Raw genomic sequence first — 27,456 nt, 5'->3', positions numbered from 1 at the left:
CAGGGCATCGGGCTGGCATCCTGGCTCTTGCAAGCCCTGCCCAGGAATCTTTGCCATCCCCGTGTGTGTATTGAATACTCTGCTGTCGCACACCTGCCCCTGCTCTCCCGTCCACGGGGCAGCCCAAGCACCTTGCATGTGATGCTGCCTCCTGTAGGAGTCAACGCTCCTGCCATCCGCTTCACGTCTGCAGCTCCTGTGCCCGACTCCCCTCCAGCTGCCCTGGCCCCGCAGCGCCAGCCCCGTGGCCCCCAGGGGACATGTTCTACGCCAGCAGCCCCGTGGCCTCTGGGGGGCGTGTTCCACGCCATCCGCCCCAGCAGCCCTGGCCCTGGAACTCCAGCCCTGTGGCTCCCGGGGGGCATGTTCCACGCCATCCGCCCCAGCAGCCCTGGCCCTGGAACTCCAGCCCCGTGGTCCCCGGGGGGCATGTTCCACGCCATCCGCCCTAGCAGCCCTGGCCTTGGAACTCCAGCCCCGTGGCCCCCGGGGGGCATGTTCCACGCCATCCGCCCTAGCAGCCCTGGCCCTGGAACTCCAGCCCCGTGGCCCCCGGGGGGCATGTTCCACGCCATCTGCCCTAGCAGCCCTGGCCCTGGAACTCCTGCCCCGTGGCCCCCGGGGGGCATGTTCCACGCCATCCGCCCTAGCAGCCCTGGCCCTGGAACTCCTGCCCCGTGGCCCCCGGGGGGCATGTTCCACGCCATCCGCCCTAGCAGCCCTGGCCCTGGAACTCCTGCCCCGTGGCCCCCGGGAGGCATGTTCCACGCCATCTGCCTCAAGTCAGGAGAAGTGAGTGTTAGTGGGCCTGGTGCAAGTGGGCTGGCAGGTTGATGGCAGGGAGGGCTCCTGGTAACAGGACTCCCCCCGTCTCCGCAGCACGCAGGAGGCAGCTCTGCCCCCCAGAAGAGAAGTGGGGTGTCTCAGGGCACCCCAGCAACCAGTGACAGATATAGACCCTGACTCAGTCCACGGCTCTAACCACTAGGCCACGTTGTCACCTTTCATAATTCAAGGTCTCGTTAGCGTGAGGGGGATGGATTTGGCCATGCTGGTATTGGCTTCCCAGCCCAACAGCCCCCCTGCAGTGAAGCCCCTTGGCGAGGCCTCAGGCCTGCTGCCTGCCTTGTGGCTCCAAGCGGGGCCTGTTCCCAGCAGCAGGACAGCGCCACTGGCCCCGCCCTGCCTCAGCCTGGCGGCACCAGCTGCCATTCTGGCTGGTTTGCTGTTAATCAGCCTGCGGCGCCGTGACAAGCCTTCCCTCCCCTCCCCCTCCCCGGGAGACGCCCCCTCCCCCCACATGGGAGGAAACATCAGCTGGTTTAATCTGCTATTAGGCCCCCATTTGCACAGCACTGGCTCCCCAAGGCTTAATCTGCCCTGCTCCCTGCAGGGCCCTAGGGCAGCTCAGGCAGCGCAGGAGGGAGGATTCGCTGACATTCCCGCATGTGTCTCACTTTCCCCTCCCTCGGAGCCGCTGGCTGAGCCTCCGCACACCCGGCCTGAGTCCTGGCCCAGCCCTGGCTCTTTAACCTCCCTCTCCCCCCGCCAGCCTGCTCTCGTTCCACACCTGACACCCGGCGTCATGGCAGTGCCCGCTCCAGGAGGGAGCCATGCACCAGGCTGGGCCCAGCTCGGCTTGGCCAGGTGCCCGGCGTCATGGCAGTGCCTGCTCCAGGAGGGAGCCATGCACCAGGCTGGGCCCAGCTCGGCTCAGCCAGGTGCCCGGCGTCATGGCAATGCCCGCTCCAGGAGGGAGCCATGCACCAGGCTGGGCCCAGCTCGGCTCAGCCGGGTGCCCGGCGTCATGGCAGTGCCCGCTCCGGGAGGGAGCCATGCACCAGGCTGGGACTGGCTCGGCTCGGCCGGGTGCCCGGCGTCATGGCAGTGCCCGCTCCGGGAGGGAGCCATGCACCAGGCTGGACCTGGCTCGGCTTGGCTGGGTGCCCGGCGTCATGGCAGTGCCCGCTCCGGGAGGGAGCCATGCACCAGGCTGGGCCTGGCTCGGCTTGGCCGGGTGCCCGGCGTCATGGCAGTGCCCGCTCTGGGAGGGAGCCATGCACCAGGCTGGACCTGGCTCGGGTTGGCCGGGTGCCCGGCGTCATGGCAGTGCCCGCTCCGGGAGGGAGCCATGCACCAGGCTGGGACTGGCTCGGCTCGGCCGGGTGCCCGGCGTCATGGCAGTGCCCGCTCCGGGAGGGAGCCATGCACCAGGCTGGGACTGGCTCGGCTCGGCCGGGTGCCCGGCATCATGGCAGTGCCCGCTCCGGGAGGGAGCCATGCACCAGGCTGGACCTGGCTCGGCTTGGCTGGGTGCCCGGCGTCATGGCAGTGCCCGCTCCGGGAGGGAGCCATGCACCAGGCTGGGCCTGGCTCGGCTTGGCCGGGTGCCCGGCGTCATGGCAGTGCCCGCTCTGGGAGGGAGCCATGCACCAGGCTGGACCTGGCTCGGGTTGGCCGGGTGCCCGGCGTCATGGCAGTGCCCGCTCCGGGAGGGAGCCATGCACCAGGCTGGGCCCAGCTCTCAGCTCGGCCAGGCCAGGGTGATTGCGCTGGCAGAGAGGAATTGCACCTGCTGCACTCAGGGCTTGTCCAAGGAAGGGCCCGATACTCAGCTCTCTAGAGCCCTTCTGTGCCGCGCTGCCAGGGCACTGGGCGTGCTTGTGCTGGCAGTGACGCCCCTTGGCCTGCTTGCTCTGGAGTGCCCAGCGGTTGGGAGAAGAGGAGGAAGCAGTGAGAGCCCCTGCAACGCTGCTGGGGTGTCGTGAAAATGGGTTATAATTACAAGTTGGCATGTGAAGTCTTGCAGGGTTGCCTGGTCCTGCTGGTGTAACCACCACTGGATGGAGCTGAACCTAGGACCTCAGCGCATGAGCTGCTACAGTTTGAGCTGTAAAGCCAGCGGGCACTTAGCTGAGGCTGTAGAGCTCCCTTGCTCTTAGCTCTGGCTGTAAGTGATCTCAGTGCCACTCCATGGGACAGCGACCGGCACTAGGTGTGTGGGTTACATTTGCAGGCTAGGGGGTTGCGCAGGGAAGCATGGCATCTGGGATTTTCAGTAGTCTGCAGAGCGCCAGTGGGGTGAGTGGCGTCTCTCCGCCTGAGGCCATGTCTACACTGCTTCCTTCCTGTGCAAAAGCCTATGCAAATGAAGCGCAGATTAGCATATTGCCATGCTTCATTTGCATAATTAATTAGGAGACATTTTTGCGCAAAACATGAAAAAATGAGGAAGAACAGCTCTTGCGCAAGAGGGCTTTTTTGCCCCAAAAGGTGCTGTGTAGATGGCTCCTTTTTGCGCAAAAACCTCTTGCACAAAACCAGCTCCTAATTAATGCTGAAAATGAAGCGTGTCGATATGCTAATCCGCACTTCGTTTGCATAAGCTTTTGCACAAGAAGGAAGCAGTGTAGACGTAGCCTGAGGGAGCAGCTGGCTTTATCTGTCTCTGGCTTAGAGCCGTGTGCGTTAGGGTTCTGGATGGTAAGACAAGTCCTGGTGCCTTGCTACCTTCCTGCCAGAGTATGTCCTGTTTGAATGTAGAATCTCCCGGTGCCATGGACACTGGTGGTGAAACACGAGGAGCCTGGTGCCACGGAGGCCCTGTTCTGATGCACAAGGCATGCTCTGGATGACACCAGCCAGGACTCGGGGGTAGCATAGAATCATAGAACACTAGGACTGGAAGGGACCTCGAGAGCCATCGAGTCCAGTCCCCCGCCCTCATGGCAGGACCCAGTACTGTCTAGACCGTCCCTGATAGACATTTATCCAACCTGCTCTTAAATATCTCCACAGATGGAGATTCTACAACCTCCCGGGGCAACTTATTCCAGTGTTTAACCACCTGCCCCTGCTTTGCCCCCACTTCACTGCTTCCCCCAAACCCACCCTGCTGCACCCCGCCCTGCCTCTTCCTGCCACCATTGTCCCCCTCCCCCAGGAGATGCAAGCTGGGGGATTATCTGGGGACCTAGTGCAGGGTGACAGCAGGGTCCCCCCCCATACTCCCTACAGTGGCGGGAAGTGACCCAGCAGGCCGATGGCGGGAGAGAAGAGCAGGCTGCTGGGTTCCTCTGCTTCCCATGGCTCCCCACGATGAGTGCAGGTGGCCTGATCTCTGCTGCCCCACACACAACTGCCCCCAGTAATCCCCCAGGCCACCCTGGGCCCGCAGCTACGCGCCATACAAGGGACCATCCCATCCATAGGGTGGCTGAGGCAACTGCAGATGACCCTCCCCAAGTGTGGGACTGGGGCAGCCACTCTGGACCGGACAGCTGGGATCCCCCTGCCCCAAGCATTGGCTCACCACCCGGAACCGGTAAGGCGGTGGCTGGGAGGGGCAGGAAGGGTCACAGGCCCCTCGCGGTGCTGGGGGGGGGCATTCAGCAGGGAACCGCAGCGGCGAAAGAAGCAGATTGTGGGGCCGGTGGGCGGCGCACGCCGGCAGCTCCTGTGGCCTGGCTCTACCACCCCACCCAGGTATGTGCACCCCGGCCGAGACAGAGCTGGGGCTGCACAGCCAAGCTGCCGGCATGGGCTGCCTTTCCGCCCTGTTCTGGGCCTTTCGCCGCTGCCGTTCCCAGCCTCTGTTCAGCGTGGGACTCTCCTGGGGGGGGCGGGGGGGCAGTCCTGAAAGGAGCAGAATGTGGGGCTGCTGCTCCCAGGGGAAGGTCCCGCTTCCAGCCCTATTCCCAGCCCTGTCCTCTGGCGTGGCTGTGCAGGCCACGGGACCCACAGCTGAGGGGACGGGGAACAGGACAGCCGCGCGCCGCGCCAGTGGAGCTGGGCCCCATGTTTTGTCCGGATGTTTGGTTCTGGGGAGCCCTGTGGTTCAGAAATCTCCCCCCCCCCAGTAATGTGGAAGTGGGAGATGATGGTGTGAGGACGGGGCGGGGCAGAGAGGAGTCACATGGGGAGGTCCCTGTCCCCCTTTGCTGGTGCCCCCCATGTCTGGTTCCATTCACGCACAAGAATCAGACTCACAAGGGCTCACGTCCAGTGTAGCAAGGGAAAAGCCCCCCTGGGTGTGCGGGGGGGGGCCACGCCTGACACAGGTTGCTGTGACGGGACCTGGATGGGGAGTGCAGCTGCTCACCTCTGCAGGCCTGGCTGAGGGAGCTCCCCCACCGGGCAGCCTGCTTCTGGCTGGCGAGAGATCCCGTCCCAGCAGCCCAAGGGCGGTGGGGGGGGGACCCTGCAGCAGACAGACACTTGTTCTAGTTTCGAACCCTGAACAAGCGTAACCCCCCCCCCCCCCCCGGGACTGGGCAGTGGGGCTCTGGCTGCCCCCCCCCCAGGGACTGGGCAGTGGGGCTCTGGCTGCCCCCCCCCCCGGGACTGGGCAGTGGGGCTCTGGCTGCCCCCCCCGGGACCGGGCAGCAGGGCTCTGGCTGCCCCCCCCAGACCGGGCAGCGGGGCTCTGGCTGCCCCCCCCCCCGGGACTGGGCAGTGGGGCTCTGGCTGCCCCCCCCCCGGGACCGGGCAGTGGGGCTCTGGCTGCCCCCCCCAGACCGGGCAACGGGGCTCTGGCTGCCCCCCCCCGGGACTGGGCAGTGGGGCTCTGGCTGCCCCCCCCGGGACCGGGCAGCAGGGCTCTGGCTGCCCCCCCCAGACCGGGCAGCGGGGCTCTGGCTGCCCCCCCCCGGGACTGGGCAGCGGGGCTCTGGCTGCCCCCCCCCGGGACTGGGCAGTGGGGCTCTGGCTGCCCCCCCCGGGACCGGGCAGTGGGGCTCTGGCTGCCCCCCCCCGGGACTGGGCAGTGGGGCTCTGGCTGCCCCCCCCGGGACCGGGCAGCGGGGCTCTGGCTGCCCCCCCCCGGGACTGGGCAGTGGGGCTCTGGCTGCCCCCCCCGGGACCGGGCAGCGGGGCTCTGGCTGCCCCCCCCCGGGACTGGGCAGCAGGGCTCTGGCTGCCCCCCCCGGGACTGGGCAGCGGGGCTCTGGCTGCCCCCCCAGGGACCGGGCAGCGGGGCTCTGGCTAGCCCCCCCCGGGACTGGGCAGTGGGGCTCTGGCTGGCCCCCCCCGGGACTGGGCAGCAGGGCTCTGGCTGCCCCCCCCGGGACTGGGCAGCGGGGCTCTGGCTGCCCCCCCCGGGACTGGGCAGCAGGGCTCTGGCTGCCCCCCCCGGGACTGGGCAGCGGGGCTCTGGCTGCCCCCCCGGGACTGGGCAGCGGGGCTCTGGCTGCCCCCCCCCGGGTCTGGGCAGCAGGGCTCTGGCTGCCCCCCCGGGACTGGGCAGCGGGGCTCTGGCTGCCCCCCCCCGGGTCTGGGCAGCAGGGCTCTGGCTGCCCCCCCCCGGGTCTGGGCAGCAGGGCTCTGGCTGCCCCCCCCCCCGGGACTGGGCAGCAGGGCTCTGGCTGCCCCCCCCCCGGGACTGGGCAGCAGGGCTCTGGCTGCCCCCCCGGGGACCGGGCAGTGGGGCTCTGGCTGCCCCCCAGGGACCGGGCAGTGGGGCTCTGGCTGCCCCCCCAGGGATCGGGCAGTGGGGCTCTGGCTGCCCCCCCGGGACTGGGCAGCAGGGCTCTGGCTGCCCCCCCCAGACCGGGCAGCAGGGCTCCAGCCAGCATGCTGTCAGAGGGGAGTTTATTGGCAGCTATAGCTGCTTGGGCAATGGCAGGCGGAGGGATTTTCTCGACAATTTTCCCTCGGTTGTTCATGCCGAGGTGCAGTGTGGCTGCGGGTTTCCACACACGCCGGCAAACAGCCTGGAGGCTGAGGGAAAGGGAGGTGCCATCTCCATGGGCTCTTCCCCTCCCCCACCCACTTTCTCCCCAGCTGGCTGTTTGGGTTTGAGGGAATTTGTTTCTAATGGGGGGGAGTCTTGTCTGAAAACTCAAGGGCCGGACTTTCTGAGCTCTGCAGAAAGGAAAGTGTCTGTTATCCGTGGCTGGGTCCCAGGGGGGGGCTGTGGCAGGACCTCCCTGCTTGTCCCCCCGCTCTGCAGGCCTTGGCGCTCGATGCACCCCCCGGCTCGAGGCTGGCTCCTTCGCAGAGCTGCGGAGAAGGGATGAGCTGCCTACACCTAGACGAGTGAGAAGGTTCAATACGGCCAGGCAATGCCCCCACTCCAGGTGCTGCCTGTCCCCCTCTAGTGGTGGCAGGGCCACCGAGTCAGGCGTTGGGCCTTAGCCGGCAGCGCAACGCCCAAGGCAGAAAGGTTCTGGGTTTAAGAGGTGGGGGTGACCGGACTGATCCCTGCAGTGGCTGTCGTGGTACCGTGCCGGCCTCTGTGCAGATCAGCTGAGCCAAGCACTGGCCTGGGCAGCCAAGGAGAGCTCTGCCCCACGACAGGTAGGGACCGGCCCATTCCTGGGCGCTGCAGCTCCCGGGGGCAAGCCCAGCAACTCAGGCTGCTGGCCGCACCCATTCTGCTTTCTCCTCCTGAAACCAGACTAAAAAGAAAATTCAATTGTTCCTAATGTCTCCCCCCAATGGCTAATTTATATGCTAATTAGGGAGATAGGAATCGTTGGAGCCTGGTGATCAATATGGGATCCCAGGCGCCGGGTAATGAAATTCATTCACAGCCGCGCTGGCCGTGGAAATGAAGCAATTATGCAGAATAAATGGAGATGCAGGGGAGATGGGCCTGGGTTCATTTTTCAATTGTGTCCCTCCCTTTTCCCCGTCAGCCTGCCCCCCACAGAGCCCCTCCAGGAACACTTGGCTGCATTGTTAAGGGCAGCCTCTCCCTACTGGCTCTGGGGAGGATCTGTGACCTGTGTCCCAGGGGCATTGCTGGAGGGGGCTAGGGCTGACACTAGTGAGTGATGAGCATCAGCTCAGAGCACAGGGCTTGGAGATGGGAAGGCAGGATCCATTCCCAGTTTGGTCTGGGGCTTCTTGGGAAGTTGCCAAATCTCTCTGGGCCTCAGTTTCTCCACCTGTAAAGTTGGGCTAAAGGCAGAGGGGTTGCACTGTGTGTGAGAGCAGTGGGATTGCTCAGAGCTCCAGTACAAAACTGGAGAAAAGCCAGTGGAGAATCATTGGGTTCTGATTAGAGGTGGGAGCAACACAGGGGGTGTCCTGCGGGGCACCTGCTGTCAACCACCAGACCAGGAAGAAGCAGATGACAACTAACAGCCATTTCCTGATCACCGGCCCTGGTTCCCATGGGGGACTTGGATCACCCTGACATCTGCTGGCAGAGCAATACAGCTGTGCAGACAGCCCAGGAGAGGGCTGGGGACAGCGTCCTGGTGCAAGCACTGGAGAAACCAGCTAGGGGTTGTGCTCCTCTTGCCCTGCTGCTCACACCCGGGGAGGAGTCAAGGGGAAGTGGAAGCAGGTGGCAGCCTGGGCAGCAGGGTTGCCAGGTGTCCAGTTTTGAACTGGACAGTCCGGTATTTGAGCTTTCTGTCCGGGAAACAAATTGAGAAAATACCGGACACATAAATGTCCAGTATTTTCTAATTAAGTAGGTATTATTATTATTATTATTATTATAGGATCCTAGAGCTGGAAGAGATCTCAGAAGGTCATCAAGTCCAGCCCCCTGCCCAAGGCAGGACCAATCCCAACTACATCAACCCAGCCAGGGTCCTGTCAAGCCGAGACTTAAAAACTTCCAGGGATGGAGATTCTACCACCTCCCTAGGGAACCCATTCCAGTGCTTCACCACTCTCCTAGGGAAACACAGGCAGTCCCCGACTTACGAACGGGTTACGTTCTAAACACCTGGTCGTAACTCGATTTGATCGTAAGTTGGAAAGACCCTTAAACGCGCTGCCCGGGCTGTTTGAAAAACTTGATGTACATAGTTCTCAACTTGAAAATATTATAATGGGGTTAATGGGAGGTTGGTCGTAAGTACGGATGGTTGTAAATTGGTGTGTTTGTAAGTCGGGGAGTGGCTGTAGTTTTTCCTAATGTCCAGCCTAGACCTCTCCCAGTATCAGTACATAGTTGCATACTGCCTGGCTGGTAGACATACTCACACTGCGTGAGCGTGTCTACCAGCCAGGCAGTACGCAACTACACAGTAGAGAGGAGGGGGGCGGGGCTGGGGCCAGATGGAATCCCCGGGGCCGGACTCGCCCATGCGCCCTGCTGGGATCTGCATGCGCCCGGGCCAGCCCCGCTCCCCGCCGGCCAGTCCCACTCCCCCCAACCCCCTCCTGGTCACCTCTGCTTCCCACTGTCCGGTTACCCACCCTTATAATAGCTAGGGGAGGGGTGGTACGGTCCGGATGGTGCTGAGGGCTGGCTAGGGGAGGGGTGGTACGGTCCAGATGGTGCTGAGGGCCGGCTAGGGGAGGGGTGGTACAGTCCGGGCGGTGCTGAGGGCTGGCTAGGGGAGGGGTGGTACAGTCCGGGCGGTGCTGAGGGCCGGCTAGGGGAGGGGTGGTGCGGTCCGGGCGGTGCTGAGGGCTGGCTAGGGGAGGGGTGGTGCGGTCCGGATGGTGCTGAGGGCTGGCTAGGGGAGGGGTGGTACGGTCCAGATGGTGCTGAGGGCCGGCTAGGGGAGGGGTGGTACGGTCCGGGCGGTGCTGAGGGCTGGCTAGGGGAGGGGTGGTACGGTCCAGATGGTGCTGAGGGCCGGCTAGGGGAGGGGTGGTACGGTCCGGGCGGTGCTGAGGGCTGGCTAGGGGAGGGGTGGTGCGGTCTGGGAGGTGCTGAGGGTTGGCTAGAGGTGGGCGGCACAGTCTGGGCAGTGCTGAGTGTTGGTAGGGGAGGGTGGCGTGATCTGGGCAGTGCTGAGGTTGATGGAGGAGGGGTGGTACAGTCCGGGCAGTACTGTGGGTTGGTAGTGGAGGGGTGGTATGGTCTGGGCAGTGCTGGGAGTTGGTAGGGGACGGGTGGTACGGTCCGGGCAGTGCTGAGGGTTGGTAGAGTACGGGTGGTACAGTCCGGGCAGTGCTGTGGGTTGGTAGGGGAGGGGTGGTACGGTCCGGGCAGTACTGGGTGTTGGTAGGGGAAGGGTGGTATGGTCCGGGCAGTGCTGTGGGTTGGTAGGGGAGGGGTGGTACGGTCCGGCCAGTGCTGGGAGTTGGTAGGGGAGGGGTGGTACGGTCCGGGCAGTGCTGTGGGTTGGTAGGGGAGGGGTGGTACGGTCCGGGCAGTGCTGGGAGTTGGTAGGGGAGGGGTGGTACGGTCCGGGCAGTGCTGGGAGTTGGTAGGGGAGGGGTGGTACGGTCCGGGCAGTGCTGTGGGTTGGTAGGGGAGGGGTGTGTGGCAGCTCATCTGGGACCAGGAGTGGATGAGAGTTTGGCGGGGCCCAAGGCAGCACAATTTTGCGGGGCCCCCCTTTGGAGACAAAATAGAAAAAAGGCGTCAAATGCGCAAATTTAAGCTATTTTTCATATTACATTTGAATTTGGTAAATTTGATAGAAACTTATTTTAGTTGGATAATTTTTATTTTAATTAGATTGTAATTCATTCTTAAACACAATTCTGCATTAATAATTACACATTTTAATTTGTATTTAAGTCTACTATAGCTGTTTAGCTCTTTTGGCAGCACATTCTTCAATTATGTCAGTAAAGTCCATTTCTTTACACAGGTCGTTTTCAATCGATATAATCGAAAGACCTGCAAAACGTCCTGGCTCACAGTAGATTCTCTTTGCCTGCCCATGGCTGGTATTTGTCAGGAAGTGTTGGGTGTTCCGCAGCCAGGCAGCATTGGGACTTGCGGGAGCCAGGTGGAGTGTGGGTGTTGAGACTGGGGGGGACGGGCAGGGGGCGTGTAAGTGTTGAGGCTTGGGGGGGCAGGCAGTGTTGGGTGTTGGGGGGAGGCAGCATGTGGCTGTTGGGACTTGGGGGGCCAGGCAGCATTAGGTGCTGGGATTTGGGGGGCAGGCAGTGTGTGAGTGCTGTGACTTGGGGGGGGCAGGCAGCGTGTGGTTACTCATGTTGTGGGGCAGGCAGGGTGTGGCAATGTGGAGCATGGCGCATAGATGGGCCTTAGGCAAGACCAGCGGGCAAGGGTGTCTAACTCATCAGACAGGCCAAAATTATCATTTGAGCCTCTCGAACAGCTCCTGGCTGGGCAGGGGCAGCTGGCAACTCCACCTGCTCCCAGGGACATGTGTGTGTGTGTGGGGGGGGGGGGTGCTGCCTGTGTAGCTGGATCGCACTGTGCCCACGAGTGGGGGAAGGTGGGGACTGGCAGGAGGAGATGGGGTCTCCCTGGCTGGCGGGTCGCTCTACCCCTGGGCACGGCGGTAAAGGGGCCTGGGCTCCCTTTGGGGGAGAAACCGTGCCACCCCCAGCCTCTTTCTGGGCAGGCCAGGAGGGTGGAGCAGCGGGATACTCGGGTGCTATGGCCAGGCGTCGCCCTTCGCCTCCCTGGCAATGAGCTGCTGCCGCGTGAGCCACTGGCTAATGGAGCCGCTCGTGGACTCGGAGCGAAGGGCAGCGGCGGAGGCGGCTCCAGCAGGTAAGGGCAGCAGTGGCAGATATGGGGCAGGGCGAGTGGGGCTGGCGCGGGGCCTATTGAAGCGCGGGGCCCGGGTCCCCCTGCCCTATATCCGCTGCTGTCGGGGACCCCCCTCCCCCGATGCTGCACCCCGTCTCCAGCAAGATGAGACCCCGCCGGCCAGTAGAATATGGAGGGTTTATTAGTGATAGAAATGTAGCCGTGTTAGTCTGGGGTAGTTGAAGCAAAATGCAGGACAATGTAGCACTTTAAAGACTAACAAGATGGTTTATTAGATGATGAGCTTTCGTGGGCCAGACCCACTTCCTCAGATCAAATAGTGGAAGAAAGTAGTCACAACCATATATACCAAAGGATACAATTTAAAAAAAATGAACAAATATGAAAAGGACAAATCACATTGCAGAACAGAAGGGGGATGCGGGGGGGTGGGAAGGGGGAGGAAGGAAGGTAAGTGTCTGTGAATTGCTGATATTAAAGGTAGGGAGAGTGGGATGTTTGTGAGTTAATGGTATTACAGGTGATAATTGGGGAAACTGTCTTGGTAATGGGTGAGAAAGTTCAAAGACTTGTTAAGTCCTTGTTGGTAAGTGTCGAATTTTAACATGAATGACAGTTCAGAGGATTCCCTTTCAAGTGCAGATGTAAAAGGTCTTTGTAGCAGAATGCAGGTGGCTAAGTCATTTAGAGAGTGTCCTTTCTGGTTAAAGTGGCAAGAAACTGTTTTCTCTTTGTGATCTTGTCTGATATCTGTTTTGTGGGCATTAATCCTTTGGCGAAGTGTCTGAGATGTTTGTCCAATGTACATAGCAGACGGACACTTTCGGCACATGATAGCGTAGATTATATTTCTGGATGCGCAGGAATATGTGTTCTTGATCTTATAACTCACTTGGTTAGGTCCAATAATGGTATCAGCAGAATGAATATGTGGACAAAGCTGGCAACGGGGTTTGTTGCAAGGGAAGGTACCAGGGTTGGTATTAGTGTGGTATGTCCTGTGGTGGTTGGTAAGAATCATCTTGAGGTTAGGTGGTTGTCTATAGGAGACTATGGGTCTGTCTCCCAGAGCCTCTTTGAGTATGGTATCCTGTTCCAATATAGGCTGTAGTTTATTGATAATGTGTTGGACAGGTTTAAGTTGGGGGTTGTAGGTGATGACAAGTGGTGTTCTATTGTTGGTTTTCTTGGGTCTGTCTTGAAGTAGAGGGTTTATTGTTTCTCCAGGATACAGCCCAGCACAGACGTGATGTGGACATAAGGAGTCAGGGGTGGGCAGCCCTAGACCCCTTGGGGTAGGGTGCATAACCTCCCCCCCAAACTCCCTGCACTCTGCTTAGTCTGTTCTCTCCATGGTTTTCCAGCCAAAAACTGCCCAGCTCCCAGGCTCTGCCCCTCAGCCAGGTGGCTGTCTCCGCCTCCCCCCCAAGAGACTTGTTACCCACTCAGGTGGGGACTCAATGTCTGGGCTAATAAACACGTGGGTGAGTCAATGGGAATCACACAGCACAGCCTGGGCCAGGTTTCAGAGCAGACAGCACCCCCACTATGCTACAGGGTAGTACGGTCCAGGGGCGGATGAGAGTTTTGCGGGGTCTGGGCAGTGCTGTGGGTTGGTAGGGGACGGGCGGTACGGTCCGGGCAGTGCTGAGGGCTGGCTAGGGGAGGGGTGGTACGGTCCTGGTGGTGCTGAGGGCTGGCTAGGGGAGGGGTGGTATGGTCCGGACGGTGCTGACGGCCGGCTAGGGGAGGGGTGGTACAGTCCGGGCGGTGCTGAGGGCTGGCTAGGGGAGGGGTGGTGCAGTCTGGGTGGTGGTCAGAGCCCGCCTAGGCCCTTTAATTCACCGGGCGGTGCTGAGGGCTGGCTAGGGGAGGGGTGGTACGGTCCGGGCGGTGCTGACAGCTGGCTAGGGGAGGGGTGGTACAGTCCGGGCGGTGCTGAGGGCCGGCTAGGGGAGGGGTGGTACGGTCCGGGCGGTGCTGAGGGCTGGCTAGGGGAGGGGTGGTACGGTCCGGGCGGTGCTGAGGGCCAGCTAGGGGAGGGGTGGTACGGTCCGGGCGGTGCTGAGGGCTGCTAGGGGAGGGGTGGTACGGTCCGGGCGGTGCTGAGGGCTGGCTAGGGGAGGGGTGGTACGGTCCGGGCGGTGCTGAGGGCCGGCTAGGGGAGGGGTGGTACGGTCCGGGCGGTGCTGAGGGCCGGCTAGGGGAGGGGTGGTACGGTCCGGGCGGTGCTGACGGCCGGCTAGGGGAGGGGTGGTACGGTCCTGGTGGTGCTGACGGCCGGCTAGGGGAGGGGTGGTATGGTCCGGGCGGTGCTGAGGGCTGGCTAGGGGAGGGGTGGTACGGTCCGGGCGGTGCTGAGGGCTGGCTAGGGGAGGGGTGGTACGGTCCGGGCAGTGCTGAGGGCTGGCTAGGGGAGGGGTGGTGCAGTCTGGGTGGTGGTCAGAGCCCGCCTAGGCCCTTTAATTCACCGTTATTGCCCAGCGTGACCTGCTGCAGAGCTCTGTGCAGTGTTGTCCAGGTGGTGCTGAGGGCTGGCTGTCCCTGCTGCACTCCGTCTGCTGGAGGCCCCACCCTTTCCGGGAGCATGGAGCCAGGGACCCCCGGCCACCTTGTTCAGGGCCCTGGCAATTCTCTCAGCCCCTGTGGACATGCACAAGTCCCCGAGGCTGGATCTAATGCATATAAGCAGACTGAGAGAGTTGGCTGATGTGATTGCAGAGCCCCTGGCCATTATCTTTGAAAACTCCTGGTGATTGGGGGATGTCTCGGATGATTTGAAAAAGACAAATGTAGTGCCCATCTGTAAAATGGGAAGATTGGGAATTTGGAGAATTGTAGGCTGGTCAGTCTCACCTTAGTTCCCCCAAAAATTGTGGAGCAGGTCCTCCAAGAATCCATTTGGAAACACTTGGTGGAGAGGAAGGTGATCAGGATCAGTCGATATGGATCCACCAAGGGCAAGTCCTGCCTGACTAACTCAATTGCCTTCTATGATGAGATAACTGCCTCCGTGGATATGGGGGAAACAGTGGGCATGATTTACCTGGGCCTTTTAGAGGGTCTCCTGCTGGATTCTTGCCAGCAAGCTAAAGAAGTCTGGCGTGGATGAGTGGACTGTGGGGTGGACAGAAAGCTGGCTAGAATGTTGGGCTCAAAGGGCCGTGATCAACGGCTCGATGTCTAATTGGCAGCTGGTATCAAGCATCATGCCCCGGGGTCAGTCCTGGAGCTACTTTTGTTCAGCATCTTCATTAATGATCTGGATGAGGGGATGGATTGCTCCTTCAGAAAGGTCGCAGGTCACACAAAGCTGGGGGAGGAGGTAGATACACTGGAGGATAGGGAATCAGGTCCAGACTTTAAAAAATTAGTCGATTGGGCCAAAAGAAATCTGATGAGGTTCAACAAGGTCAAGTGCCGAGTCTGCACTTGGGATGGAAGAATCCCAAGTATTGTTACAGGCTGGGGACCGACTGGCTAAGCAGTAGTGAAGCAGAAAAGGACCTGGGGATGACAGGGGCTGAGAAGCTGGATATGAGTCAGTGAACCCTTGCAGCCAAGAAGGCTAACGGCATAGTGGGCTGCATTAGGAGGAGCATTGCCAGCAGATCAAGGGAAGTGATTATTCCCCTTTCTTCGGGACTGGTGAGACCACATGTGGAGTATTGCATCCCGTTTTGGGGCTCCCACTACAGAAGGGATGTGGACGCATTAGAAAGTCCAATGCAGGAGAAACAGAAGTGATTAGGGATGTGGAGCACATGAGTTATGAGGAGAGGCTGAGGGAACTGGGCTTGTCTGCAGAAGAGAAGAGTGAGGGGGGATTTGAGAGCCGCCTTCAACTCCCTGAAGGGAGGTTCCCAAGAGGATGGAGAGAGGCTGTTCTCACTGGTGAGGGATGGCAGAACAAGGAGCAATGGGCTCAAGTTACAGTGGGGAAGATCTAGGTTGGATATTAGGAAAAACGATTTCCCTAGGCGGGTGGGGAAGCGCTGGGCTGGGTTCCCTCGGGAGGGGGTGGAATCTCCATCCTCAGAGGTTTTTAAGGCCCAGCCTGGCTGGGATGATTTAGATGGGTTGGGCTTGCTCTGAGCGGGGGATGGTAGTAGACGGCTCCTGTGGTCTCTTCCCACCCTAATCTTCTATGATTCAGTGATGATCCTGACCCAGCTCCGCGGGAAGAGGTATTGCAAGGCTGAAGATACAGTTGCCAGGTGTCCAGTTTTTTACTGGAACCCAGCTGAAAAGGGTCCCTGCTGGTTGGTCGGCACTGCCCATCAGACCATTCAGCGTTCCGCCGGCGGTGCAGTGTGGGCCTGTGACTAAGGCAGGCTCCCTACCTGCCCTGGCTCTGTGCAGCTCCTGGATGCTCCTGCAGCCTCTAGGCGCAGTGAAAGGCTCCACACACTGCCATGTGGCAGCAGTGGTGGGGAGCGCCGTGGTCCGGGCAGCATTGAGTGCTGGCTGTCCAAGCCCCCTCCCCTCTGCCCGAGGTCCTGCCCCTTCCAAGAGAACCGAGCTGGTGACCCCCACCTTGCCCAGGGGCTTGGTATGGCTGCCAGCTCCCCAGGCTACAGTGATTGACACACTGCACTTCTGGCATCCCGCCAGAGAGACCGGGACCCTGGCCCTGCCGAGCAAGCGAAGCACAGCTACCGGCTCCAGAGACGGGTCCCCCACGTGGAGAGTCCGCATGTGACCCTAGAGCAGGCCACGGTCTGCCTCCACGCTGGAGGTGCCGATCGAGGGCGGAACTGGCTCCTTGTTTCCTGTTGGAGAACTCAAAGGCAACTGAAAGGGTCTGAAAGCAGCTGTGAGAAGGGCCAGCAAGGGGGCTCAGGCCGTGCGAGGAGTGAGGGGGGCTCAGGCCACGCAAAGGCAGGCCGTGCAAGGAGTGGGTGGGGCTCAGGCCGTGCAAGGAATGGGTGTGGCTCAGGCTGTGTGAGGAGCAAGGGGGGCTCAGGCCATGTGAGGAGTGAGGGGGACTCAGGTCATGCAAAGAATGGGTAGGACTCAGGCCATGGAAGGAGTGAGGGGGTTCAGACTGCGCGGGGCAGGCCGTGCAAGGAGTAGGCAGCGCTCAGGTCATGCAAAGAGTGAGGGGGACTCAAGCCATGTGAGGGGTGGGTGGGGCTCAGGTTGTGCGAGGAGTGAGGGGGGGGTCTCAGGCTATACAAAGGGTGAGGGGGACTCAGGCCCTGTGAGGGGTGTGTGGAGCTCAGGTCGTGTGAGGAATGTGCGGGACTCAGGCCGTGCGAGGAGTGAGGGATGCTCTGGCCGTGCGAGGAGTGGGCGGGACTCAGGCCGTGCGAGGAGTGAGGGATGCTCAGGCCGTGCGAGGAGTGGGCGGGACTCAGGCCGTGCGAGGAGTGAGGGGGGCTCAGGCCATGTGAGGCGTGAGGTGAGCAAGGCTTGGCTAAGATGCCTTCTGCATGACCTGCGTATGCTGGCAGGTGAGGGGCTGTGGCTGCACCAGGGAGCCTTGGGCAGTGGAGTCCCCCTGCACGGGTGGATAGCATGGGGATGCTGGAGGCTCCCTGGGGGCCTTAGGGAAAGGGCTGGGTGACCTCGGGGGTCTCCTGCAGCCTCCTTGCTAGGATGCAGGTCAGGCCCGTGCCAGGCCCAGCCAGGGAGCCTTTGTGTGCGGGGTGCAGGGGGGCCTGTGCCTGCCAGGGCTTATCCAAGCAGCTAATGTGTCCCCTGAGAGGAGGCTAAGCAGCCTGGACGACCCTGCAATTTCTCCAAACTATTTGCATGAAATACTGCTGGCGAGCAGCCCAGCCCCTGATTGGTTGTTGCTAGGTAACATCATAATCATCAGGAAATTAGGCTGCCCCCCCCTCGTGTGCGCGATTGCAGGGCTGTGCAGAGGCAGGCTGGGGGAGGGAGTGGAACAAAGAGAGATCAATGGGATGGTGCTGTACATGTGGACTCCACTGGCACCCAATTGCATCCTCCTGCAGGACCCGCTGCGAGGCTCCGGGGCTTGCTCCCGCAGCGGCCGGCGAGCCCTGGCGCTCTGAGTCTCCGGCAGCCGAGCCCTGCGCAGCAGACATGCAGCTGGAGCATGGACCGTCCAAGGCAAGTGTGCTTCGGAGGCAGCGTTTGCACGGTGTGCATGGCCATGTGCCCGGAGAGAGGGGCGTGTGCGGTGCGGGCCGGGGGCAGTGCTGTCTGTGCTGTGGGTGTTGACGTTTCCATGGACTCCGGCTGTGCATAAAGCCTCACAATCTAACCCGCTACGGGCAGCGGTGGGGAAATCTGGCTCCTTGGTGGCGTTCCTGTGGAGGGTGCTTAGGCCGTGGAGCAGGAAGCGCTTTGCCTGCTGAGCTGTCGCTGGGCTGTGCGTGGGTGTAGCATTGATGACCAGACCTGTGGGGCTTTACCCGTGCTCGGCATTTCCAGAGCACCGTGCAAATGCAGCCCCTCCGGCTTGCCTGGCCTAGCTGCCTTCCCAGAAGGCTCCCCCCTCTTCTAGCCTGGTCTGGGCCCCACTTTCTCCCACCCTTCCCAAGCTGCCTGTCGCCGGCTCCCTGTCAGCGTCGCGATAGCTGCTCAGCTGTGCCCATGGCGGAGCTGGGCGCAGTAATTGCTTTTTGCATACTCGGCACGGCCTGGCAGATTGATGGCCCCTCCTGGGCCATCCACTCGGCTCTTGCTCTATTCCACACGGGGTCTTTGGGAATCACCCACGGGCCTCCCCTCCCACTCCACGCCTGGCTCTGCTCATCGAATGTTCCCAGTAAGGCTCCAGTTGGCGTCTTAATTCTGTTTCCATTTAAAAGCTGTTCGTTTAATTTGAATGGGGAATGAATTAGCCTCTCCAAGGGGGGCTTCAGTTGGCCAGGGGATAAAGCGTGATTGCTGGTGTGGGGTGCAGGGGGGGGGCTTGCCACAGCTGCCAAGAGCCACAACTCATCCGCCCAGCCTGGGTGAGCCCCACTCCTGGTGCTGGGCAAGGCCTAGGAGACAAGGATGCCGAGAGGCCGGGCATCTTCTGTAGCCTGGCTAATCGAGTGTTGCACAGGGCAGCTGTGCTACTGGGGAGCTGCTCTGAAGCTGGCAGCCTGAGCCTGATACCTGGAGTGTGAGCTTCACTTCCTGACTCTCCCAGGGCTCCCTAGGCAGGTGCTGGGAGATGTTCAGGTGTCTACAGAGGGAGACAGGCACTGGGCGGGATTTTCAGAGCACCAGGGGCCTTGCTGCCCCTGAACTCAGTGGGAATTCGGGGCTCCCCACCTTTGAAGGGTCCTTGCTCCTACGGGCAGCTGAGAAACATGGCCCTGGAAGTGTAAAGGCAGAAGGGCTGACTGACTGTCTTTAATATCTGAAAATGAATCTGTTCCCGGGTGCTAGAGAACTGAGGGTCTGTCTACACTAGCCCCCTAGTTCGAACTAGGGAGGCTAATGTAGGCATTCAAAGTTGCAAATGAAGTCGGGATTTAAATATCCCAGGCTTCATTTGCATCTTCCCAGGTGCTGCCATTTTTAAATGTCCCTTAGTCCGAACTCTGTGCCCGCAGTAGGTAGTTCGAATTAGGATCTCTGAGTCGAACTACCGGTACACCTTGTTCCACGAGGAGTAACAGTAGTTCGAATTAGAGATCCTAATTCGAACTACCTACTCCGTGCCGCGTGTAGCCGCAGGGCACGGAGTTCGGACTAAGGGACATTTAAAAATGGCGGCACCCGGCAAGATGCAAATGAAGCCTGGGATATTTAAATCCCGACTTCATTTGCAACTTCGAATGCCTACGCCTCCCTAGTTCGAACTAGGGGGCTAGTGTAGACACACCCTGAGAGTCCTGCCTGCCCGTGCCCACCCAGCTCACCATGCTCTGAGCCCTTTGCTGCGCTTTCCACCAGTGTTCTGGTTCCTTCATCTTTTGGGGATCAAATTCCCAGGGAAGATTTGTTCTCGTGCCGGCATTGGAAGATGGGGCAGCAGCATGTGTCCGTCCGATTCAGGAGTGTTGGGGCCAGTGCATCCCGGGTACAGGCTGAAGTAGCCCCCAGCGCTGCCTTAAATTGCTTCCCTGCCTCGGTGGCTCTTCTGAAGCTGTGCATGGGCACAGGATCATCACGGCATAGGTCCATGGAGCCACAGCCATACTCCTGCCTCTGGTTCGCTCCCCCGGCCTGTCCCACCAAACTCCCTGCAGCTTCAGTGCTCCCTGCACTGGGGAAATCCCCAGGAGGGAGTCGTACGCCTGCTCTGGGATCCTGTCTTCCCTCTTTGTCTCAACCCCTTAGCCTAAATTGCAGTCCTAGCCTGGTTGTTTTTGTGGGGAGGAGAAATCGATGCTACAAATCACCTCTGAGTTTTTGGTGTAATCTGGTTTATTTAGCAAGACCGTGCAATGCCTTGAGCAAACATCAGCCATTTCCTTACTCAGAAATCCCAGCGCCTGCCCAGCCAGCCAGTCCTGTGCCCAAAAACCCTGCTAGTGCGTCCTGTCAGGGTCCCTCACAACGGCTTCTTGCCCCCAACCCTCGTGGCCTGTCCCACAGCCCCTGCCTGTGCAGCCCAGGCCTGGGGCAGGAGCTGCCGTTCTCTGCACCTGGGGCTGCTACGTGAAGAGGCCTGACTGCTGTTCCCATGGCGCCTGGAAGAGATGTCGGTCCTCATCGCCTCGAACCAGACCCACGGCTGGCTTTGGATCCTAGGTGGCAGCCATGAACAGCTTTCAGCACAGCCCTGCCCCCGCACCAGCCTGGGCCGTTGGGAAATGGTGAATGGGCCCCTGAAACCCACAGCTGCCCTGTTCCTCGTGGTGCTGACCACAGCAACGTGAAGGGTGGGGGGGCATGCTGCCTTGGAAAGGTCAAAGGGCACGATCTGTAATGACCATTCCCCCCGTGTCTCCAGCCATGTTGGATTGTCTCGTGTTCCTGGCTGGGACCTCTCGAGTGCTCAGTGGCCTTGCGGGCCCTGGGGGAGGGCAGTGCTGACCGTATAGAAGGGTCCCTCCACAGCATGGGAGATGGCATCATTTTCTCAAAGCCACGGACGTGCCCCTTGCTGGCTCTGTGGAGAGCTGCTCCTAGGGGCTCCATTTGGAGACTCTGGGTGCACACTTGTGGCTCCACATTACTGGACATGGGAGCCCCATCAGCTGTCTTTTGGCACGGACACCGTGACTTTTGTACCAGGCATGAGCTATTGAAGCCAACGTTTTGTATCAATCTAGGGAAGAAGAGATTGTCTGTGGAGTTTCCAGCTCTCCGGTACACAGATGAGTCCTAGAGTCAGAGAACACTAGAGCTGGAAGGGACCTCGAGAGGTCATCGAGTCCAGTCCCCTGCCCTCCCGGCAGGACTCAGTACTGTCTAGGCCAGGGGTTCTGAACCAGGGGTCCATGGACCCCCCAAGAGGTACATGAAGCCAAGGGGTATGTGGACTGAAAAAGGTTCAGAACCGCTGGTCTAGACCATCCCTGGCAGGTGTCTGTCCAACCTGCTCTTCAATATCTCCAGAGATGGGGATTCCACAACCCCCCTGGGCAATTTATTCCAGTGTTTCACCACCCTGACAGTTAGGAACTTTTTCCTAATGTCCATCCTAAACCTCCCTGGCTGCAGTTTAAACCTGTGACAGGGCAGACAGGTCCTGCACTGGAGGGCAGAGAGTAGCCCAGGCCCAGTTGGCTGAGAAGGCCCCGTCCATCCAGGCATGCTCCCAGCGGAGCCAGAGCATAAAAGTGGAGGGAGCCCTGCAGTTAAGGGAGGTCAGCTGGGGAAGGAGTAGGCCAGGCTGCCCCTCCCTCAGTGTTCCTGCAGCAGCTGATGCAGCCACAGCCCACAGCCGGCCCAGGAGCAACCCCAGCAGCTCACCCGCCGCCTGGCGGAGAAGCACCCGCAACCCTAGCGCCAGCCTCAGACCAGGGCCTGTCCCGGAGGCCAGCTGGCCACAGAGGCGCCAGGACGGGGTAGGAGGACTAGTAAAGGAGCGCGGTGTGTGGCAGCAGGAATCCCCGCCGAGCGGGCAGGAGCGATTGTCTCTGCCTCGAGGGCCCTGGGCTGGGACCCAGTGGAGAGGGAGGGCCCGGTCCCCCTACCACCTTTTCCCCTACCCTGGACAATTACCCCCTGGCCAGGAGAGGCTTCCCTTAAAGGCTGTATATGCCCTAATAGAGAGACATGTACTTTGGGGTCGGACCTGAGGGGCCGTATATGCCCTAATAGAGAGATGTGAACTTTGGGGTCAGACTTGAGGGGCCGTATATGCCCTAATAGAGAGATGTGAACTTTGGGGTCAGACTTGAGGGGCCGTATATGCCCTAATAGAGAGATGTGTACTTTGGGGTCGTACCTGAGGGGCTGTATATACCCTGATAGAGGGGCATGGAGGCCTGATGGAGGGGTGACGCGTGGAGACCTTAGCTGCCAAGGCGGTCCCAACACAGGGGGGAGGGTACATGCCCCCCAACAAAGCCCATTGCTTCTTGTCCTATCCTCAGAGGCCAAGGAGGACAGTTTTTCTCCCTCTTCCTTGTGACACCCTGAGAACTGACGAGACAACATTCAGGACCCTTTCCAAATTTTTCAAAAGAGGAGTGAACATTTCCAGGCACTAGAACATGGGTTCCCAAACTGGGAAGCCGTGCCTCCGGGGGGGGGGGCATGAAGAAATTCCAGGGGGGGTGCGAGGCTCAGTGATCGGGTGGCTCAGTGCCAGGGGAGCTGTGGGTGGCAGGTGCCTGCATCCTCCAGGCCGTAAGCGCATGGAATGGGCACGGAAGGGGGGAATTGTGGGTGCCGTCAGGCTGCGCCCAAGCTCGGGGAGCGTAACATTCCTGTGGATCGGCTGGGGACCTCCGCACTCACCCCGGGATGCACAGAGCAGGCCCTGTAGCGAGGAGATCCGGGGCTTTTGGGCTACCCCAGCCTTTTCAACCCTGGGTGGCAAAAGTTCATCTAGATTTAGCCACCCGACCCTGGCACCCACTGCAGACCTTGTCCGGCCCTTGTGCACCAAGAGGGCTTAGAGGTGACTTGTCTGGCCAGCGGGGCGGCTTGGCAGTGCAGAACCCGCATCCGCTCCTCCCTTGACAGCCTCCTGTCAAGGGATATCCAGGCAGGGCTGCGAGTGGGGCCTGGTTGGAGTGTTAACCAGCACAAGTTAGAGCAGTCGCGGGGTGAGTGTAACTTGGGCCAGGATCTGAACCCCAGGGCCGGGGAGCCAGAAAAGCCTCAGGACTGAGCCCCAGACTCCCGAAATCAGGAGCTGCCTTGGAAACGCGGGCCTCGAAAGCCAGTTCCCAGTGACTTGGCAAGAAGCTGCTTTGCTGCCAGCCGCAGAAAACTGTAGGGAGCTTGGTAAGGCCAGAGAGGCCCTAGAGCCCAGTCCCCTATCAGCTCTCGGGAGTCCCTGGGCTGCCTGAGTATAAGCAGCCAAACCGGACATCCACTTCCCAGCCTGCTGGACTCATGGCCCGGCCCCAACCAGTGGGGCGAGCTGGAGCCCTCGTTTTCCCCGTCCCTTGGCAATTTCCTGTGTGGAATCAGCCCTTATCCAGTATCCTTGGCTCTCTCTCCTCCTCTTCCCCAATCTCTGCCCCTGGCCTTTCCCCTGGAATGCGGTGCGGGGCCATCCCTGTCCAGTGACGAGTGTCCCAGCAGAGCAGACTTTCCAGCACAGGCGGCTCTGTGCATCCTGGATCCAGCACTGCAGGGCAGCTGCCGGGAGGGCACGGGGGCACCCTGCTCTCTGTGCTCCCCTGACATCCCTGGAGCAGGCTGGGGCAGATGGGATAAAGCGCCCAGGCAGCCCCGGGCCCTTCTGCCGCTCAGACCCGCCCTCCAGCACCTCTTGGCCAGCGGGATCCGCTCTCCCGCAGGAGGTGAGCGTGTCTGTGGCTCTCCCTCAAGCAGGAGTCCTGCAGGACTAGCAGTGGGGCCAGGCATGGCTGGAGAGCCGGTGCTTGGGGGTCCTGGGAGCACGCGCATGCCCACGTGCCAGGCTGTGTGCCCCTGGCACCTGGGCACCCCATGGGGGCAGGGCCGAGTGGGAATGTTGGGACTGTGGCCACTGGAGCGAGCGGCTGTGGCTGGCCATGTGCAGCCGGGGCAGGATACGGCTGTGCGGTTTGCTGCTGCCCGTCGCTGGTGAGTGCCTCTGCGTGTGAGCGTCCGCGGCTCAGTCTGTCTCCCAGGGGCAGGGTGCGGCGCTGTGTCTGTCTGTCAGGGCAAGGGTGTGTGTGTGTAAGCTCTGTGTCCCCGTCTGGCAGGGCGAGGCTGTGTGTGTGTGTGTGTGTGTTTCGCAGGGGCAGGGTGAGGCATTGTGTGCGTAGGGGCCTGCTTCTCACTTCAGTTCAATGTGGCCTTATCAGCACAGGCACCTTGGCAAGTGTTCGCGTGGGAGACGGGAGGCGTTCGAGGTGCGTGCCAGAGGCGCCCAGCGGGCCTGCCTCCCGGATCCAGCCCTGACCCTGGAGCCGGCCTCTGTCTCTGCTAGAGCCAGGGGGGCAAAACGGGGCCGTTGTCCCAGAGCCGAGATGTTCTGAGGAAATGGAGACGCTTTGCCAGCAGCCTGCCCTGGCGCGTCTGCTCTGAGCGTGTCTCTGTGCCCGTGCGGGCTGCCTGTGCCTCGCCCTTTCCCTCAGGCAGCTCAGAGCCCTGGCCCCCTCTCCGCGGAGCCATTGGCCCCACATGTCCGTCACTAACTGCTTCCCACCGCCGCTCTGGGCAGGGCTCCTCTGAGACTTGTCCCCACTGTCCTGCCCCACAGAGTCCAGCCAGCTCAGGTCTTGGTTCTGGGCCCTCCCTGCCTGCCCAGCTGCCCCGGCCAGTGGCCTCAGCCTGAGGATGGGGGTTGGGGTTGCTCTAACTTGGCTCTAGCAACCCCCACTCACGGTGGCAAGTGGATGTCCCTGACCCTTGCTCTTGGGGCAAGGGGGCAGGTGGGTGGAGGCTAGAGCTCTGTGAGCCTGGTTTCTACCCCCACCTCTGCCCCGGGCTCCGAGTGTGGCCTCAGGCTCTGGGCTGGGTCCTCTCTCGCCCTGGGGTAGGGGGCTTAGGAGGGTTAATCAAAGTGTCTTTGCAAGAGGCTTGCCTGCCAAAAATGCAATGAATTGCGGGCTCGGGTTGCTGAATTGATTGATTGATACAATCTTCGTGCCAGCTCCAGCGCTCCGGCCTGGCGGCTCACACGCACCGAGCATCGAAAGGGCCGGAAAGACGTTCCAGAGATTCCCAGCGTTAGGAACGGTCCAGTGTCAGGGTGTGAGCGTCCCCCGGGCTTGCCAAGCCCAGCTGGCACTGGGGTCCGGCGTCGGCGTGCAGGGCCCTGGCGGGAGTTGCAGAGAACCTAGAGCGGTGGTGGGAAGGAGCTCAGCGCCTTTCAGGGCCTGCCTCGGGGAGCCGACAGCGCTGGGGCTGTGCACGACTCCCTGCCGGGCTGTGGGCAGGCTGGCCCTGGGAGCTCGGGCTGTGTTGGCACGCTGGATCTCGCACTGCTCAGCGGGCGCAGTGTTGCACCGACAGACAAGCGAGTGGAGGGGCCGAGACTCGCGGGGGCAATGGTGAGCGTGCCTGAGGCCGGGGGAAGCGCTGGCAGCCGGTTTCGCTCTTTGCCTGGCTCCCAGACTGCAATGGGGGGGGGACCCCTCAGACAGAGCCCTCCCCCTCCCAGGGAGCGCGGCAAAGCCCCTTGGCTTTCTGTCTCCCTGGGCCGACCCTGCCCTGCAGAGCTCCATCAGCTGCAGGAGGGAGCCCGGCTGCCCTCTCCGGTTCTGCCCGCTCACCCCGCAAGGCCTCAGTGTCGGAGCTGACCAACGCACATGCCATGCGGCTCCTCCACTCATCCCCCCAGGAGCCAGGCGCCCAGGGAGGCTTTGGATGGGGGCAGGGGGATTGCAGGAGATGGTGGGTTTCCCAGGAACTGCTAGCCCAGCCCGGCACCCATCCCCTCATGCCCCTCAGTCCTGACTCCCAGCCCAGGGCTCTCCCCTCCCCCAGCTCTGCTGTTACCCCTCAGCCTGGCCTGCAGCCCCCTCCTCTCCCAGCGCAGGGCTCCCCCCCCGCTCTGCTGTTACCCCTCAGCCTGGCCTGCAGCCCCCTCCTCTCCTTGCGCAGGGCTCCCTCCCCCCCAGCTCTGCTGTTACCCCTCAGCCTGGTCTGCAGCCCCCTCCTCTCCCAGCGCAGGGCTTCCCCCCCCGCTCTGCTGTTACCCCTCAGCCTGGTCTGCAGCCCCCTCCTCTCCCAGCGCAGAGCTCTCCCCCCCCCCCGCTCTGCTGTTACCCCTCAGCCTGGCCTGCAGCCCCCTCCTCTCCCAGCGCAGGGCTCCCCCCCCCCCCCCGCTCTGCTGTTACCCCTCAGCCTAGCCTGCAGCCCCCTCCTCTTCCAGCCCAGAGCTCTCCTCCCCCCCAGCTCTGCTGTTACCCCCGCCATCCAAGCCCCGGGCTTCCCCTGCCATGCTGCCTGTGCCTCCAGTTCCCGCCCGCGAGTCCCCAGTGTTCCAGCCCCGTCTCGCTCGCCTGCCCCACGGGATTCCCTGGTGACATGAAAATCGGGCATGGAGAACACGTGCGCTGCCCTTGTGTCCGTCTGAGAGCGGGGGCTGGGTCACCGCCCAGCATCTGCCCTGCTTTGCCCAGGCTGCGCGTGGCACCCACGTGCCAGCAGCCCAGAGCACCGCGGCCCGGCAATCCGGCGACGGCTGGCCGGGGACATGACAGCCAGCAGGGTTAAAGGAGAACGGAGGCCCGCGCCCCTGGCATGAAGGAGGGATGGGGGTTCCTGCCAGGGCGCGAGACTCGATCCCGGCTGCTCTCGGCGCTGCCCGTCTGTCCCGCAGCCTCTCGCTCTGGGGCCGGGCAGTCAGAAATGCAAATGTTATTGCTGCTTGCCCCGTCCCGGCGGGCGCGTTTCCTGGCCAGGCCCCCCAGCCGGCCCAGCCCCCTCCCCCTGCCCCATCCCACCAGGAAACGGGACCCAGACCCCGGCCGCCTTTGAAGTGTGTTTGTGTAAGCAAGGCAGCAGGCCTGCGCCCCGCGTTGGGCGGGGGAGGAGCCGGGCCCGGCTGAGGAGGTGTGAGGAGAAGGGTCGGCGATGGCGAGAGACGGAGCCGGGTGGGCGCGGGCGGCAGGCACCAGGCCTCTGGTGAGTCTTGTCCCTCGTGGTGTGCGCCGTGCGTGGGGAGATCCCGGGGGGCTCTGGGGGGGGCGCAAGGGAAGGACAGACTGAAGGGAGGAGACTGGGGGGCCAGGCCTGGGAAGGTCTGCAGCAGGGCAGTGGGGGCGGGGTTGGTGTGTTAGCATGTGGGGGGGGGGGGAGGCTTGCAACAAATTTGTGGATTCCTGGGGGGGGAGCAGGGAGCTCCCCCCCATCACACCCACGACTGAGGGAAGGGTGCGCTCTGAAGCAGCTACTAGCCTGGTCTGGGGTTTGCACACTCACAAACCCACACGCACACTCACCCCAGACACGCTGTGCGCGCACACTCACAAACCCACACGCACACTCACCCCAGACACGCTGTGCGCACACACTCACAAACCCACACACACACTCACCCCAGACACGCTGTGCGCACACACTCACAAACCCACACGCACACTCACCCCAGACACGCTGTGTGCACACACTCACAAACCCACACGCACACTCACCCCAGACACGCTGTGCGCACACACTCACAAACTCACACACACACTCACCCCAGACACGCTGTGCGCACACACTCGCAAACCCACACGCACACTCACCCCAGACACGCTGTGCGCACACACTCACAAACCCACACGCACACTCACCCCAGACACGCTGTGCGCACACACTCACAAACTCACACACACACTCACCCCAGACACGCTGTGCGCACACACTCGCAAACCCACACGCACACTCACCCCAGACACGCTGTGCGCACACACTCACAAACTCACACACACACTCACCCCAGACACGCTGTGCGCACACACTCACAAACCCACACGCACACTCACCCCAGACACGCTGTGCGCACACACTCACAAACCCACACGCACACTCACCCCAGACACGCTGTGCGCACACACTCACAAACTCACACACACACTCACCCCAGACACGCTGTGCGCACA

At 61.7% G+C, this 27,456-nt stretch overlaps 1 protein-coding gene across 4 annotated transcripts in view; it reads left to right on the top strand.

Annotated features, from left to right (window-relative positions):
* PHC2 (polyhomeotic homolog 2) overlaps positions 1–27,456 on the top strand; it is a 118,235-nt gene that overhangs the window by 11,589 nt on the left and 79,190 nt on the right. The window contains exon 2 of one of the 4 annotated variants that reach the window (XM_075906848.1): positions 17,356–17,473. The exons of the other annotated variants lie outside the window; for them this stretch is intronic. The gene's annotated coding sequence lies outside the window, so the exon portion shown is untranslated. The remainder of the gene's footprint in view (positions 1–17,355; positions 17,474–27,456) is intronic. 4 annotated transcript variants of the gene reach the window in all.

The sequence above is a fragment of the Pelodiscus sinensis genome, chromosome 23, assembly GCF_049634645.1.
Source record: "Pelodiscus sinensis isolate JC-2024 chromosome 23, ASM4963464v1, whole genome shotgun sequence".
NCBI lineage: Eukaryota > Metazoa > Chordata > Testudines > Trionychidae > Pelodiscus > Pelodiscus sinensis.
Note: the sequence above shows the minus strand (reverse complement) of the source record. Positions and strands in the feature narration are given on the sequence as shown.